Raw genomic sequence first — 16,302 nt, 5'->3', positions numbered from 1 at the left:
CCCAACTCAAGCTTTCCATCTCCTCCAGGTGTCACGGAGGAGAGGGCGTACTATGCGATTCAGGGTATCCACTTCTCAGAAGCAAGCCCGCTTTACACCCCAACCTCTGGGAGTAGCATATGACTAGTGATTGCAGCCAAACAATTCTCAACAGTTAACCATAAAACATTCACATTAACTTTCTGTTAAATACCTTCAACATGTCTAGAACATGTGAACTAGAAAAATAGAAAGAGGAAAATTTCTCCCTCCCCCTGCAAAGCACAGCAAGATTATTTCCCAAAATGAGAGGGAAGGTCCTCCTCCTGAGAAAAAAGGTATACAGGAAGGAAGAGCAGATATATGTAGGATCCCGTCCAGATTAAAGGACAAGTCCAGTCCCGATTAAAGAACAAGTTAGCTCAGTCAGCCAGCGAAGTCCTTAGAATTTGCCTTGCGGAGACGCGTCTCGTTGCTGTCCAGCCAGTTGAGGGCCTCCTTTGCATCCGGGAAGAAATGGACAATGTCCTCATCTACCACTCTTAGTTCAGCCGGATATAGCATTGTGTACGGCACACCCAGAGCTCTCAACCTCTTCTTAATGTCAACGAATTTGGTCCTTTGCTTTTGAACCTCCATAGAGAAGTCCGGGTAAATGGAAATCCTGGAGCCGTTGATTTTCAGGTCCGGATGATTCTTGGAAAAGTGAAGAATAGCATCCCTGTCCCGATAATGCAGAACCTTGACAAGCACCTGTCTTGGGGGACGACCAGGGGGGAGAGGAAACGCCAGAACGCGGTGAGCTCTTTCCACGGCGCATAAACGGGACAGGTTATTCTGGCCAATAGTGTTTAACAGCCACTGTTCAAAGAACTCGGTGGGCGCAGAGCCTTCGTTTTTTTCCGGCACCCTAATGATCCGCACATTGTTGCGTCTTGACCTGTTCTCTAGGTCATCAGTCTTTGTCTGCACAGCTGATATTGCAGTGGCCATACGCTGATGCTGCTTGGCAGATTTTGCGATAGTATCTTCCACAGTGCTAATATGTTTCTCAGCTTCCCCCATCCTCTCCTTAGTGACATGCATAGAGTGTTGTAACTTAGACATACTGGCCTGCAGGACCCCCAGCTGTGCTTCCACATCAGCAATAGTAGTGTGAGAGTGCAGTGCCAGCCTGAACAAGTCTTTTAAAGTGGGCTCCTCTGGGATCACCATCCCCCCCATTTGCCGCTTACATTTCTCCAGCTCACCTCCACTCTCCCACCTCATGGTTCCTTGCTCTTCCTCCCGGCTCCCGCAGTCACTCTCCTCACCCTCCTCCACACCAGATTCCTCTGGCTCCTCCGCAGGCTGACCACCACCTGCATGTGCCTGGTTCTGCGTGTCTTCCTCCAGCCTGGCGAACCTCCGCAGCTTAGATGCGGCATCTGACTTCTTGGGGATTCCCCCATCCTCCTCCGGGCCCTCCATCATTACGTCCTCCCCGCCGGCGCCATCTTGTGCTTTCTTCTCCGACTCCCCAGCCGGCCTTCTGCCTCCTTTCCTCCCTGCCATTTGTTCGTGCACTCCTGATTTACAGAGCCTGTGGTCAGGGTCAGCACCCTCTCCAAGGAATGTGAATTTGACAGCTAAACAGTGGCTGCAATCTATCAAACTGTCCTATATCGAGCGGGAGCTCCTTCAGCACGCGTCCACTCACATCTCCCTCAGGCCACGCCCCCACCACATATTACTTCATACAGCATAATGGGCACCATATATTACTTCATACAGTATAAAGGGCCCCATATAATTCTTCTCTCCAAACCCCGCTGCTCTGGTCTCCTCAGTGTATTGTGATCCTCCACATTGATTGGCACAGGGACATCATTAACTTTACGTATATAATTGTCCACTTGGACTGATAGTAATAGTGATTTGTTTGTACCCTGTTGTCTGGGGCTGGCCCACTTTATGGGGGTGCTCAGGGCATATGATTATACACCAGTAAAAAGTATGAGAGGCTCAATGTGACCAGTGCCACCTAGTTTCCTACCCCTCTTATTCTACTGGTACTGTGGGCACACTGACTGATACTGAGGAAAAGAAAAAAAGAACAGAGAGAAAAAAGAAAACAGAGAGAAAGAAAGAAAGAACAGAGAGAGAAAGAAAGAGGGGAAAGAAAGAAAGAAAGAAGAGAGAGAGAGAAAGAGGGGAAACAAAGAAAGAACAGAGAAAGAAAGAAGAAGGAAAGAAACAGAGAGAGAAAGAAATAACAGAGAGAGAGAAAGGAAAAAAAGAAAGATTAGAGAGATAAAGAAACAGAGAGAAAAAAAAAAGATTCTATAAAGATACTATTGCAGCCCCGCTCCCACTGTAGTGCCCACCTGAGCCTCCCGATGCAGGACATATCATGATCCACTCACATGGCCGGCATCCCTGAGTCCAAGGCGATCCTGCTGTCCCTGTTGTTGGAGGAGGACACGGTGATGGATCTGAAGTATTCCCTGAAGTGCCTCCATGGTTCCGTCAGCTTCTAGCACGTCACTTCCGGTGGAACGTCACGTGCGAATTTTAAAGTTCTCCTCGGGGCTCCGCCATGTACTCCTGTGTCCGCGGGAAAAGTAAGCTCCCAGCCGAGGTCTCTCTCAAAATCGGGACTGTCCCGCTGGGAGGTATGAATGCTCCCCACCATACACCTTGTACATGTATGGCTCCGCACACATCATACACACACGGTTCTGCTTTTTATGCCTCGTACATACACGGCTCCGCTCTGTACACCTCACACACACATGGCTCCACTCAGTACACACATGGCTCTGCTCTGTAAACCTTGTACACATGCAGCTTTGCTCCATACACCTTGTACACATGTGTGTTATGATTGGGTCACCGAGGAGGAAAGCAAGACCAAGCTAAGCCACAGAAAACAAGAGAGGTTGGTAACTAAGTGGATTGCAGAACCCTGATCCTATCCACACAACTAGCAGTAGCCGTGGAGCGTACCTACGATGATTCTAGACGCCTCGACACAGCCGGAGAACTAAATAAGCCTAAAGCAAGAAAGGGGAAATCTAAACTGCCCCAGAGCAGACCCCAAAGGAATAGATAGCCCCCAAACATATATTGTCGGTGAGACAAGATGAAAACACAAACGCAGGTGTCATGATCCAGGATGGGGTTTTGCTTTGGCCCATCCTGGTCTGACTGGGGGTTTATTGTTCCGCCTCTCCCTGGCAGAGGGTGGCTATTTAATGCTCACTTGACCTAGGTCCGGTGTCAGTTATACTCCTGCCCTCAGCTAAGTTAGTTGACCTTGTGCGTATGTGTGCCTTGGACGTGATATCTTGCTTGCTTGTTTGGTTTTGATCCGGTTCTGTCCCTGTTATGAGTTCTGCCTGTCCCTCTTGTACTGCGCTACCTCACGTGTATGACTCTCTGCTTGTGACCCGACTTCTCTCTGCTCATCCCCTTGGTACCGCGTTGCCCTCTTGTGTATGACCTTTGGCTTTGTCTGACCTCCCGTCTGTTTATCCCTCCTGTACCTCGCTGTCCGTACTGTAAATGACCTCCGTTTTGCCCGACTCTGAGTTTTCTGTCTTCTCTGAAAGCAGGATGCTAAGCCTCACCCCCGTGCAGTCACATGACCGTAGGTCCAGTGCCAGCTTGCTAAACTTCATCACTCAGGTCCTGTGCACTTATACTTTCTGGCTGTCCTGGTCCCCAGGAGTCCCTACAGTGCGGGTGAGTCCCTGCTCAGCGGAGGCTGTACACCGGCGCTGTCAGGATCCTGATAGCAGGTAGGAAAATAGGCTGAGCAAACCATGGAGCCCAAACTAACTAGACAGGACAGGAAAGAAAAGACACTGTCTGCAATCATGCAAAAAACCCTGCAAAAAATGCCCAACACATCTGATAGAAAAAATACTGAAGTCACTAAACTTCACCCACTATATCAGCACTCTGGTATATTCTGAAAGCAGAGCAAAGAGAGGCCAATCTAGTAAGGGACAGAAACAAACTGGCACAAACAGAAACATAAGGATGGAAATTCAGCACAGCCCCAGCCGGGGCTGGCTGACCACACAAAACTGAAATAGACAAAACCAAATCAAATGTGAACAATAGCAAAAGAACACTTAGCTTGAGCATGCAGGGACTGAGCTGGAAACTAATACCTCAGGAGGCAGGAAAAAATCACCAGCAGGGATAGAGGGAGTCGGCTGTCTTAAATCCAGTCAGAAACTCCCAATGTCCAATCGTCCTCCTCATTATCAGGTGGCAGGCCTCTGTTAATTAGATCAGCTCCATTACCTCCTGTAACCACCAGAGGGAGCCCGGAAAGAGAACTTGCGACCCGTCTGTCAATGCGACCATCTCCACTACCTTCATCAGCAACCAGAGGTCGGCCAGAAAGTGAATTCACAACACATGCGGTTCCGCTCCGTACACCTCGCACACACGCGGCTCCGCTCAATACACATGCGGCTCCGCTCCATACACACACAGCTCCATACACCTCACACACGTGCGGCTCTGCTCCATACACCTCGTAAAAGTGAGGCTCTGCTCCGTACACCTCGTACACGTGCGGCTCTGCTCCATACACATGCGGCTCTGCTCTGTACACCTCGTACATGTGCGGCTCTGCTCTGTACACCTCATACACATGCGGCTCTGCTCTGCACACCTCGCACACACAGATCCGCTTCGAACACCTCACACTCTCGCAACTTCGCTCCGTACACCTCGTACACATACGGCTCTGCTCCTTACACCTCGTACACACACGGCTCCGCTCCGTACACCTCATACACACGCGGCTCCGCTCCGTACATCTCGCATACACACAGCTCCACTCCGTACACCTCGTACACACGTGGCTCTGCTCCTTACACCTCGTCCGCACACACGGCTCCGCTCCGTACACCTCACACACTCGTGGCTCTGCTCCGTACACCTCACACACTCACGGCTCTGCTCCGTACACCTCGTACACACACACGGCTCCGCTCCGTACACCTCACACTCGCGGCTGTGCTCTGTACACCTCGTCCACACACACAGCTCCACTCCGTACACCTCGCACACGTGCGGCTCTGCTCCGTACACCCTGTAAACCCTCAATCCACAACAAATAAACTTCCCTCATCCAGCACGATGACAACCAGCACAGACAGCAGAATCCTGCATAAACCAAGGGTAGAGGCTAAATCCAAGGCGGCACCTCAACCATAAACCAAGGGCTGATGCGCACAGGACCTGTGAATGGGGTCACAGGAGGGGAGGAGTCAGGGGTCACATGATCAGGGGGCCCTGACTCCTTCCTTCCTGTGACCTCATCAATCACAAGCCTCTTGCACGACCACAGCACCAGCTTGCAGAGGCTAAATTGTAGGTGTTGCGGGTAGAGGAGCGCATAATGCCGCCCCCTGGTGCCTGCCGCTTGAGCAGCTGATTCAAATCGCCTCATTATAGCTGTGGCCCTGCTCAACAGTCCTGAGTCTTTCTTGTCAGTTTTTTCATTTAATAATTCGCCAACTGTTTTCTATTGATGAAAGATCTGGAATACAGGCGGCCAGTTCATTACCTGAACTCTTCTTCTGCAAAACCATGCTGTTGTGATGGATGCAATATGGGGTTTAACATTGTCTTGCTGAAACAGGATGGAAGGTTCCTCTCCTTTTTAGCCCACAGGATACAGTGTCCATGATCCCTGTAAAGAATTTCACTTTTTGATTCATCTAAACACAAAATATTTTTTCATTTGCCTATGACCATTTGAATGAGCTTTGGCCTTAACAGTACAGATGCATTTATGGATTGTGCTAATATATGGCTTCTTCGTTGCATGATAGCAATTTAAAGGACATCTGTCATCCCTCCTAAGTAGTGATGAGCAAACGTGTTCAGATAACGTGTTATCCGAGCATACTCAGGCATTAGCACAGCATCTCGGGCATGTTTGAATAATATATTCGAGTCCCCGTGACTGCATGATTCGTGGCTATAAGACATTCGCAACACATACAGGTATTCTGTTTCTTAGGCAATCCCCGCATCCCTATTCTTCCAGGTATCACACGCCCCAGATTCTGGAAGAAATCATTAACACAAAAAAAGAATATTACATTTCTCAGCAACAAGACCACTAATATGAGGCAGACAGGTAGGACCAGTGTGACATTTCTATTACCTGTATGCCCATATTAATAGGCCATATACGTACAGGGGGGACAGATTCTCTTTGAATGTGGTGCAGCTCATAGTTACTATATCAAGGCTTGCTATACTAATACTCATAAAAGCTGGTAAGTATCAAAAGCCCCCAACCTCCCCATCTCCAGCCCCCCAGAAAGCAGCTATTACATGTAAAAGAGTGCATATAATCTCATAACAAAACAGCATAATAATCATCCCCTCAGCACTCTGTCACCGCTCATCCACCTCAGCCCTCACAATACCCCCATCCTCTCACATTCAGCCCCCAGTGCCCTGTTCCCCTCCTCCACTTCAGCCTCCACAATACCCCCATCCTTTCACATTCACCCCCCAATGCCCTGTCCCCCCTCCCCCACTTCAGCCCCCACAATACCCAATCCTCTCACATCCAGCCTCCAGTGCTCTGTTCTCCTCCTCCACTTCAGCCCCCACAATACCCCCATCCTCTCACATCCAGCCCCCAGTGCCCTATTCCCTCCTACACTTCAGCCTCCACAATACCCCCATCCTCTCACATTCACCCTCCAGTGACCTTGACATTTTACTTACCAAGTTTGCAGGCAGTGAGGCAGGACCAGGAAGTGTCTGAGACCCAGTGTGCCTGAGCAAATCCGAGTGGGCACCAAACTGCAACGTGGAAGAAGCTCCTCAGGTCAGTAAAATCTGGCACTCTACATTGCAGAAGGGAGACTCCACTGTGCCAGCAGTGTGGAGAATGCCTGTCAGGCAGGGTAACAGGCATTTTCCTGCTCTCCTCTTGTGCAGTGTTTTGCCTCATGAAAAAGTGGCATTGACTCCGGTGGGCCCCTTCATGTGATACGTCCCGGAGTGATGAACCCCTCTGCCCCCCAGTAGCTACGCTACTGGATTAGCTGTCCTCTCCTAGGACCCGACTCCGGAAGGCCATTCATTGTCTCTTTGTCACTTTTACTCAGGATCTCGCTATCCCTCTTTCTTCTGTCTCCACTAATTTTCGGTCACACTCCAATATGGCACTGCTCACTTTGTACTCCAGACCCTATCTGTGTTCCCAGCAGGAAGTTGGCACTCTTACTTTCACTATCCAATCCCACTGTGTGCCACCATCCTTACATAGGGAAGCATAATTAACAAATAATAATAATAATGATATCTGGCAAATTAATTACAATTTACACCCCAAAAGTGGCTTAAAATTATAGCAGAAATATACTCCAGTCTATGACCAGAGTACTTATCTGACTGGTAGCTGAAAGATGTGCCAAATTTATTAAAAGGCACACATTTCTAAATGAAAGTAGCACATTTTACTCCAGTGGACAATTTATCAAGACTTGTTGTTTTGTGTTTTTTTTCCTGATGAAGAAGTCGCATGACTTCAAAACACGTTGATAATACACCGCATCATTACCAATCCTGTCTCCTGGAATCTAGTGTCACCTCATTTCATTTAGTTCTTTTTTCATAGTTTACTGCAACCATCTTTGCCTTACAGCTTTTTGTGTTATCTGTGTAAGGGTAGGTTCAAACGTGAGTATAAAATGATCAGTTTCCAGTAGAAAAGTGGGATTTTTTTTCTCAATTGTCAACCGTATATAATCCGTTTTTTTACATCAGCAGCTATTTATCATTTCCAGGACCATTTACAGTTTCCTCTGTTACAGAATTGTAATGTATCTATAAAAATCAGATGCTATACTGTGTCTCCATAGTGGCATCCAATTTGTTTTGCGCATCCATAGACTTGGATGTCTTGTTTGATTTACGGAAGAAACTAATACATGCTGCAATTTTTCTCACAGATGTTTTCTTCCAAGGACAGCTCGCAGATCGAAAATATGCTTGTGTGCATAAGCCCTAAGGGTGAGACAAAACATTACAATTGCCACTGAGGCTTTATTCACACATCCACTATTTTGGATCATTATTTCATCAGTATGTCTACGCCAAACCAGGAAAGTCTCCAAAACAGAGAACAGATATCAATCTTTCAATTATAGCTTTTCTCTTCTCTGTAAGTTCCAGTCCAGGTTTTGGCATACAAACACTGATGCAAAATACTGACCAAATACTGATGTGTGAATAAGCCCTAAAGCTGAATTGTCACATTAACCTAAATCAGCCTAGTGCCTGCACTGTAACATCAAATGTCACTCTAGCGTAAAGTTAGTTAATTGACACAATAGTTTTGTCCTATTTTCTGAAATTGGTTTAAACATCAATTGTTCCTGCATCGACATTTTTAGCAGTCATCACTGAGAATGCTATGTATAGCCCCAAATCATTAAAGCAATTTCGACAGATTACTGGCATAAATTGCTTTAAAAAGTTGCCCAAAAACGTAGCCACTTTTGATGTCTTCTTGCCAATTTTATCCACCAGTCAAGGACTGGAGTAAGATTTCCATCTTGGCGCATGGAGGCATCCATCACTTTTCTGAAGCTCTTGATTCATTAGGAGTCGTGCGCCTGTTACTAAATCAGGAGTGTCTGATGCCTAAATCCCAACCCATGGCCAGCAAGATATCGCCGGTCTTGATGAATCGGAGCATTAAATTATGTACTTTTTATAGTATAACAAATGTAGGCAGTGAAACTTGAAAATTTTAAAAAAAAAAAATCTCTTTTTATGTTCCCCCTCCTGAACAGAGTTTTTATTAAAAAACAAACAGTGTTCTTTGTACCATCACCAATTTTGGCCAGGTTTTGTCATTTGCTATGCAATATGTATTCTTTATGTAAAAAATTCTCCCAATTTTCCTTGAGGCATTTCATCTGTTATAATGTAAAACATTTTTTTCCCTCAAATTATTATGGTCACTATTGGTAAGATATATATTGTTTTAACCTGGTAAATAAAGTGTTTTTTTCTGCTTTTAGGATATAAGGTGGATTACAAAAATACATTGGAATTCACGACTAACAGCCCATTGAAAGTCTCTATTATTAATCAATCACCAATTTAAGGTTCCATAGCAGGCAACATTGGGAATTACACTTATTTATGTTTTCAAGCTCATTTCTATTTTTCGCATTAGTATTCAATCTAATTGGTCTATATACATATTTGATAAATATAATGCTACCCTATAGAAGTTTTTATACTTTATACTGCTAACCATGTTTAATATAAGGTTTTATTATATTGTTTTACTGATGTCTCGTTTTCTAGTTGTGTATGACAGCCAAGCATCTCTGTACTTGAGAGACTGGAGCCTTCACTAATCATTCATACTGTGAGCATCCCAGACAGAGTTTTCAGGGATAATAGATGCAGAGTGTTCCTTTGAGCCGCTTCTGTTTGAGGAGCCACTTTCAATCAAAATGCTACAGTACAATTTGAAAGCTTCATGTAATAGCAATTGACACATCTCGGGCTTGTAAAATATAATAAATTGGTTGGTGGTGAAGAAAAATGGCAGTAGGTTCATTTATTACTCATTTAGGCATTTTGGCGAAAGTGTTTCTTTCAGTTTCATCACTCTCTAACTGTTAGAGCTGTGTCAGCTGAAGTTATTCTATTGAAAACTAAAGAACTATACTAATCGGTCACTATTTTAGAATGCATTCATCTTCATAGTCCATTAGGTATTTTGGGAAACATATTTAGTATAGTATCAAAATTGGTTTAAAAAATAATGATTAGAGTTGAGCGAAACGGGTCGGCCAAATTCAGAAGTCGCCGACTTTGGCTAAAGTCGGGTTTCGCCGATCGAAACCCGACCATAGCGTGAGGTCGGCCATGAGGTCGCCGACTTGAGCGCCAAAGTCACGTTTCCCACAATGCTTCCTGCGCCTTTTCTCAGCCAATCATCAAGGACACACACTGTGGGCAATGCGATTACATAGTCAGCGGCCCCCACCATGTTAGAGAAGGGCATTCAAGTAATTGGCTTGCTTTGTGTGGCGTCACAGTGGCTGTAAAAGGCCGTGACCGCCGAACACCATCTTATTTCTGCCGATCTTAGCATAGGGAAAGGTTGCTGCTGCTCGTTCTCAATAGGGAGAGTGTTTAGATAGGAAAAAAAAACTGCTTCTGCTGATAGCGATTTTCACTGTACAACACAACAGTATAGTGTGCAGTGACAGGGGAGGCTATATTTGTGTGCAGCAGCTCTGTTGGTGATTAGGCTGCCTTATAAGGCTCCCTGATAGCTGCATTGCTGTTTGCACACTGCTGTGCAGAGTGCTTTTTTTAAAAGCAAAAATACTTTTATTCCTTTTCTCTGCACAGTTAGCAAGCGTTCATTTTTTCACACTTTTGTGTGCAGCAGCGCTGGTGGTTATTAGGCTGCCTTATAAGGCTACCTGATAGCTGCACTGCTGTGTGCACACTGCTGTGCAGACTGCTTTTTTCAAAACAAAAATACTTTTATTCCTTTTTTTCTGCACAGTAGTTACTGAGCGTAAATTTTTGCACACACCGTATAGAGGTGTATGCTCCTCACACACTACCGTGTACCGGCTGGTATCACGGACAAATACATGCTATATGTGTGTGACTCTGTAAAAAAATACATGGAGATTAATATTTTTCCATACATACACCGTATAGAGGTGTCCGATTATCAAACAGTATCAGATATCTGCTATTCTTATTATGGTCACATCTACACAGAGGCAGCGTGTGTGTGTGACACTCCGTAAATACATATACAGACATTTCCATTTCTCCATACACCGTATTGAGCTGTCCGATTCTGAAACAGTATTGTATAGCTGCTGCTCTTATTATGGTCACATCTACACAGAGTCAGCGTGTGTGTGTGACACTCCCTAAATACATATATGGACATTTGCATTTCTCCATACACCGTCTTGAGCTGTCCGATTCTCAAACAGTATTGTATATCTGCTGTTCTTAATACGGTCACATCTACACAGAGTCAGCGTGTGTCTGTGAGACTCGTAAATACATATCTGGACATTTCCATTTCTCCATACACCGTATTGAGCTGTCCGATTCTCAAACAGCATTGTATATCTGCTGTTCTTATTACGGTCACTGTTGTGAATTCACTTTCTGGCCTACCTCTGGTTACTAGTGAAGGTAGTGGAGCTGGTTATATTGACAGAGGGGTCGCGAGTTCTCTTTCCGGGCTCCCTCTGGTGGTTACTGGAGGTAATGGAGCTGATCTAATTAACAGAGGCCTTCCACCTGATAAAGAGGAGGATGACTGGAGATCTGGAGTTTCTAACTGGTTTTAAGACAGCCGACCCCCTCTATCCCAGCTGGTGATTTTTTCCTGCCTCCTGAGGTCTTAGTTTCCAGCTCAGTCCCTGCATGCTCAATCTAAGTGTTCTTTTGCAATTGTTCACATTTGATCTGGTTTTGTCTATTTCAGTTTTGTGTGTTCAGCCAGCTCCTGCTGGGGCTGTGCTGAATTTCCATCCTTATGTTACTGCTTGTGCCAGTTTGTTTTTGTCCCTTATTAGATTGGCCTCTTTTTGCTCTGCTTTCAGAATATACCAGAGTGCTGATATAGTGGGTGAATTCTAGTGACTTCAGTATTTTTCTATCAGACGTGTTGGGCATTTTTTGAAGGGTTTTTTGTGTGATTTCAGACAGAGCTTTTCCTTTCCTTTCCTGTCCTGTCTAGTTAGTGTGGGCCCCATCGTTTGCTCAGTTTATTTTCCTATCTGCGTTTGTGTTTTCATCTTGTCTCACCGACAATATATGTTTGGGTGCTATCTATTCCTTTGGGGTCTTCTCTGGGGCAGTTTAGATTTCCCCTTTCTTGCTTTAGGCTTATTTAGTTCTCCGGCTGTGTCGAGGCATCTAGGATCATAGTAGGTACGCTCCATGGCTACTGCTAGTTGTGTGGATAGGATCAGGGGTCTGCAATCTGCTTCGTTACCAACCTTTCTGGTTTTCTGTGGCTTAGCTTGGTCTTGCTTTCCTCCTCGATGACCCAATCGTAACAGGTCACATCTACACAGAGTCAGCATGTGTCTGTGAGACTCCGTAAATACATATATGGACATTTCCATTTCTCCATACTCCATATTGAGCTGTCCGATTCTCAAACAGTATTGGATATCTGCTGTTCTTATTACGGTCACATCTATACAGAGTCAGCATGTGTGTGTGACACTCTGTAAATTCAAATACGGAGATTGACAGTTTCACCAACAAAGTATACAGCTGTACACTTCTGATAAAGTACCGTATATCTGCTTGTTGGATTATGGTGAAATACATGCTCGGTGAGCGTCTGTGACTCACAAAATATATACAGAGATTTCACTTTTTACATACAACTTACACAGCTATACGCTCCTCATACAGTACCATTTCTCTGCTGGTATTTTTGGTACATTTTCCCAAACATGAGGAGGTATTGTGGAAGAGGCCGCGGACGTGGGCAGGGGGGTGCAGCTGGTACTGATGGTGGTGGTGGTGCATTGGCTGGTTCTGGCAAAAGCACAAAAGCAGCTAAGTCAGGAGGTGTTGAGCCTTTGTCATCGTCTGGCACAAGAAGGCCTTTAAGGTTCCCTTTTCTGGGAGTAGGTAAACCGCTTTTAAAGTCGGAGCATCAGGAACTGGTTTTGCCTTACATTGCCGAAACAGCCTCCAGCTCTATCGCCTCCTCTTCTGAAGTTTAAAAAAATGCAAGCGCTGAGTCATCAGTGCAGGCTTCTGGACAGGAACCACCCCTTTCCTTGTCTCCTTCACCCCCACCAAAAGTGAAGGATGCAGCAGGCCACACTTCAGATTACTCCATGGAGCTCTTTTCACATGCCATGCCTGTGTTATCAAGTGAAATCCTGAATTCCCCAGTCCAACATGAATCGGAGATGGAGTGCACTGATGCACAGCCACTGCTAGATGATTCTGCTGGTACATTCATCCACAGCACTATATTCCCCTCGCACTCTACAGAGCCAGAATGTGACACTGATGAAACTCAGGTGCCCCTTCCCGCATACTATACCACCTTACACGGTGACACAGAGGAAGGTGCAGATGAAAGTGCCAGTTCCCTGAGCAGGTGGGGGGGTCCTACTTGTGGGCGACAGCAGTGGCACAGGGCCCCTCATAGTTTGCAAAAGTGTCTCTGCTGGTGGGAGGGCCCACTCGCCATCAGACATACCATCGTACTATGAGGGGCCCTGTGCCAGTGCCGTCGCCCACGAGTGGGCCCTCCATGCTTGCTCAGGGCCACAGCACTTGCAATAATTACCTCTCCCTGCTCCATCGCTGTGACGTCTTCCGCATTTCCTGACAGTGACATTCAGGTCAGTGAGCGCGATGACATCACGTCTGTATGCCCTCTACCAAAACAGTACAAATGCTGAGAGCTTGAAGATGGCAATGCTGAGGAGTCCAGAGTAGAGCAGTGCCCAGCGAGGAGAGGTATTTAATTTTTTTAAATGTTGGGAGCATTTTTTGGGGAGCAATGTACATTGGAGAATGATATATGGGGCCCATCATACACTGGAGCATCATCCATTTGGCCCATCATATACTGGAGCAATGCAAATGGGAGACATCAGACACTGGTGCAGCATTTACGGGGCCCATTATACACTGGAGCATTAGAAATGGGGCCCATTACATATGGAGCATTATTTGGACCCATAACACACTGGAACATCGTCCATGGGGACCAACATATACTGGAGCATTCCAAATGGGGGACATCAGACACTGGAGCAGCATTTACGGGCCCATTATACACTGGAGCATTAGAAATGGGGCCCATTACATATGGAGCATTATTTGGGCCCATAAGACAGTGGAGCATCATCTATGGTGACCAACATATACTGTAGCATTATGTGGAGCTCATCATATACTGTATGGAACATTATATGGGATCAATTATTCTGTATGGAGAAATATGTGGGGCTCATTATTCTGTATGGCACACTAGGTGGTGACCATAATACTGTATGGAATAATATACTGTCCGTTTTTTGAGCTATTGTAGAAGTTAAAATAGATATCAGTCATGTCATGTAAGCAGTGAAGTATTTTTCATTGTACTATACCTATATTTCTGTGCCGTATCGGAGCATTATGAATTGTGGTATGTGTTAAAAGGGCGCACTGACTCTTTGGCCCAGTAGTAGTAGACAACAAGGCACTCAAAAATTCAGAAAATCCGTAGGAGGTGCACAAGTAGGGTATCCAGCCCATAATATAATAATGATGAACTTGGCACTCAAATGCGTGAAAAATTGCATTTTATTGGCATCCAGATAACACGTATTCTAAACGTTTTCGGTCCAACATAAGACCTTCATCAGAGAATTGACTTAAAATTTACTGTTTAAAGACAAATATGAGAAAAACAGAAAACAAATTAAGTATCACATGATGCACATAGAAAAAGTAGGCAAAAAAGGAAGAAATAGATTACGTCAAATAAACATATAAGCAATAAAGCCGGAGAATTTATTGCTAAAAAATTAGGTGCAGTTTGTGACTGAGTCAAAGGAGAATATGGAAGTGCCTATAATATTTGTGGGTTGAGTATCTTGGTCCTCCTAGGAGGAAAAAGGAGAGTAAGGTTAGGCCATATCATATACAGTGCATTATATGACACATGAAGTGCATAGTTCGTTATTATAGCAAAGATTTAGAAAAGGTATTGAGGCATTAGACTCCCTTGTTATTACCTGGATGCTGCTTTATAAGCTATTCTTTGTTATAGCGCTAATGTATTGCGACCTACGTCACTATGGAATGGCGCTGGAAGAGAGAGAAAAGCTTATATTGAGTGTACCACAGTTGTAAAGTTAAAATGTGGTGTGTGGAGTCACCTCTTACTGTACCTGCGATGGTGGCCCCTTCAGGCATATGGTATGTACCGCTTTGAGCAGAGGACTCTCTCTGTTCTTTCTTTCTTTTCCTCAGTACCAGTCAGTGTGCCCACAGTAACAGCCACTGTGCCCTCAGTACCAGTCAGTGTGATCAGCAGTGCTAAATGGGTGTGGTTGGGGCGTGGACATGGGTGTGACTAGTTGTGAAATGGGTGTGGTTGGGCGGCCGATACCCAATCATCACAGTGGAAGTCATCTGTTTCCATCAACTTTGTTATATGTGGGCAGTGGGCACCTCTAGTAAGGTGGGCACGAGATGGCGGGTCTTGTCACCTCTGCCTCACACATAAGTTACTATGAGGTGTACTTTATTCCTGCCACATTTCTTTCTTGGCCTACTGAGAGAAATGTTTTGACCAGTTGAAAGTTATACAACCTGGGGATTGTGCATGTGTGCGCTGCCCGCTTATATATATATTTACTTACTCTGACCCCTATATAAACCCTGCCCCTCTGACCACCGTCCACTTTCCCATGCTCCTGTTCCAATCCTGGGGTCTTTTTGTCCCCCCTTGGTCCTCCACATGCTGAACATCTGGGACATGACTAACATTACGCAATGTGCGCTTGTTCGTCGCCAGATGCAGCATCGTGTCCAGTGTGTGAGAAGACGGTGACTTGTCTGTGGCGTTAACCCCTCTGCTGACATGTTGGGCACAGCCTGTGACAAGGAGCGTCTCTTCCTGTGTATCCGGCCACAGGCTGCACATCGGAGGCTACTTCTATCTGGGGAAGTTCATGAAGCAGAAGGCTCTGTGTGACTCATGTGAAGTAACTTGTCTGACAGGTCATGGGTCCAGGTTAGCAGGTGATTGCAGACTATTAGCTGGTTTCGATGTTAGGTACAGGTGAGTCAGGACTAGATGTTGGGTGGAAGCCTTCCAGTATTTGTAAGGCCTCGTGCACACGCTGAGTATTTGCTGAGTTTTTACCTCAGTATTTATAAGGCCTCGTGCACGTGCTGAGTATTTGGTGAGTTTTTACCTCAGTAGTTATAAGGCATCGTGCACACGCTGAGTATTTGGTGAGTTTTTCACTCAGTATTTGTAAGGCCTCATAGACACGCTGAGCATTTGGTGTTTTTACCTCAGTATTTGTGAGGCCTCGTGCACACGTTGCGTTTTTGCAGTTTTTTTTTACCTCAGTATTTAACCCCTTCCCGCCCCTTGACGCACCGTATGCATCATGAAAACTAGTGACATCCCGACCCTGTCACATGACCGGGGGGCCCACAGAGTCAGAACAGCCTGGGGCCCTGGCTACCCTTAATCCACCCCTGTCTGTACTGTATATATATATATATATATATATA

Source organism: Dendrobates tinctorius, unplaced genomic scaffold (assembly GCF_039654945.1).
Source record: "Dendrobates tinctorius isolate UK_male_01 unplaced genomic scaffold, ASM3965494v1 ptg000060l, whole genome shotgun sequence".
NCBI lineage: Eukaryota > Metazoa > Chordata > Amphibia > Anura > Dendrobatidae > Dendrobates > Dendrobates tinctorius.
This window is presented reverse-complemented; position numbering follows the sequence as displayed.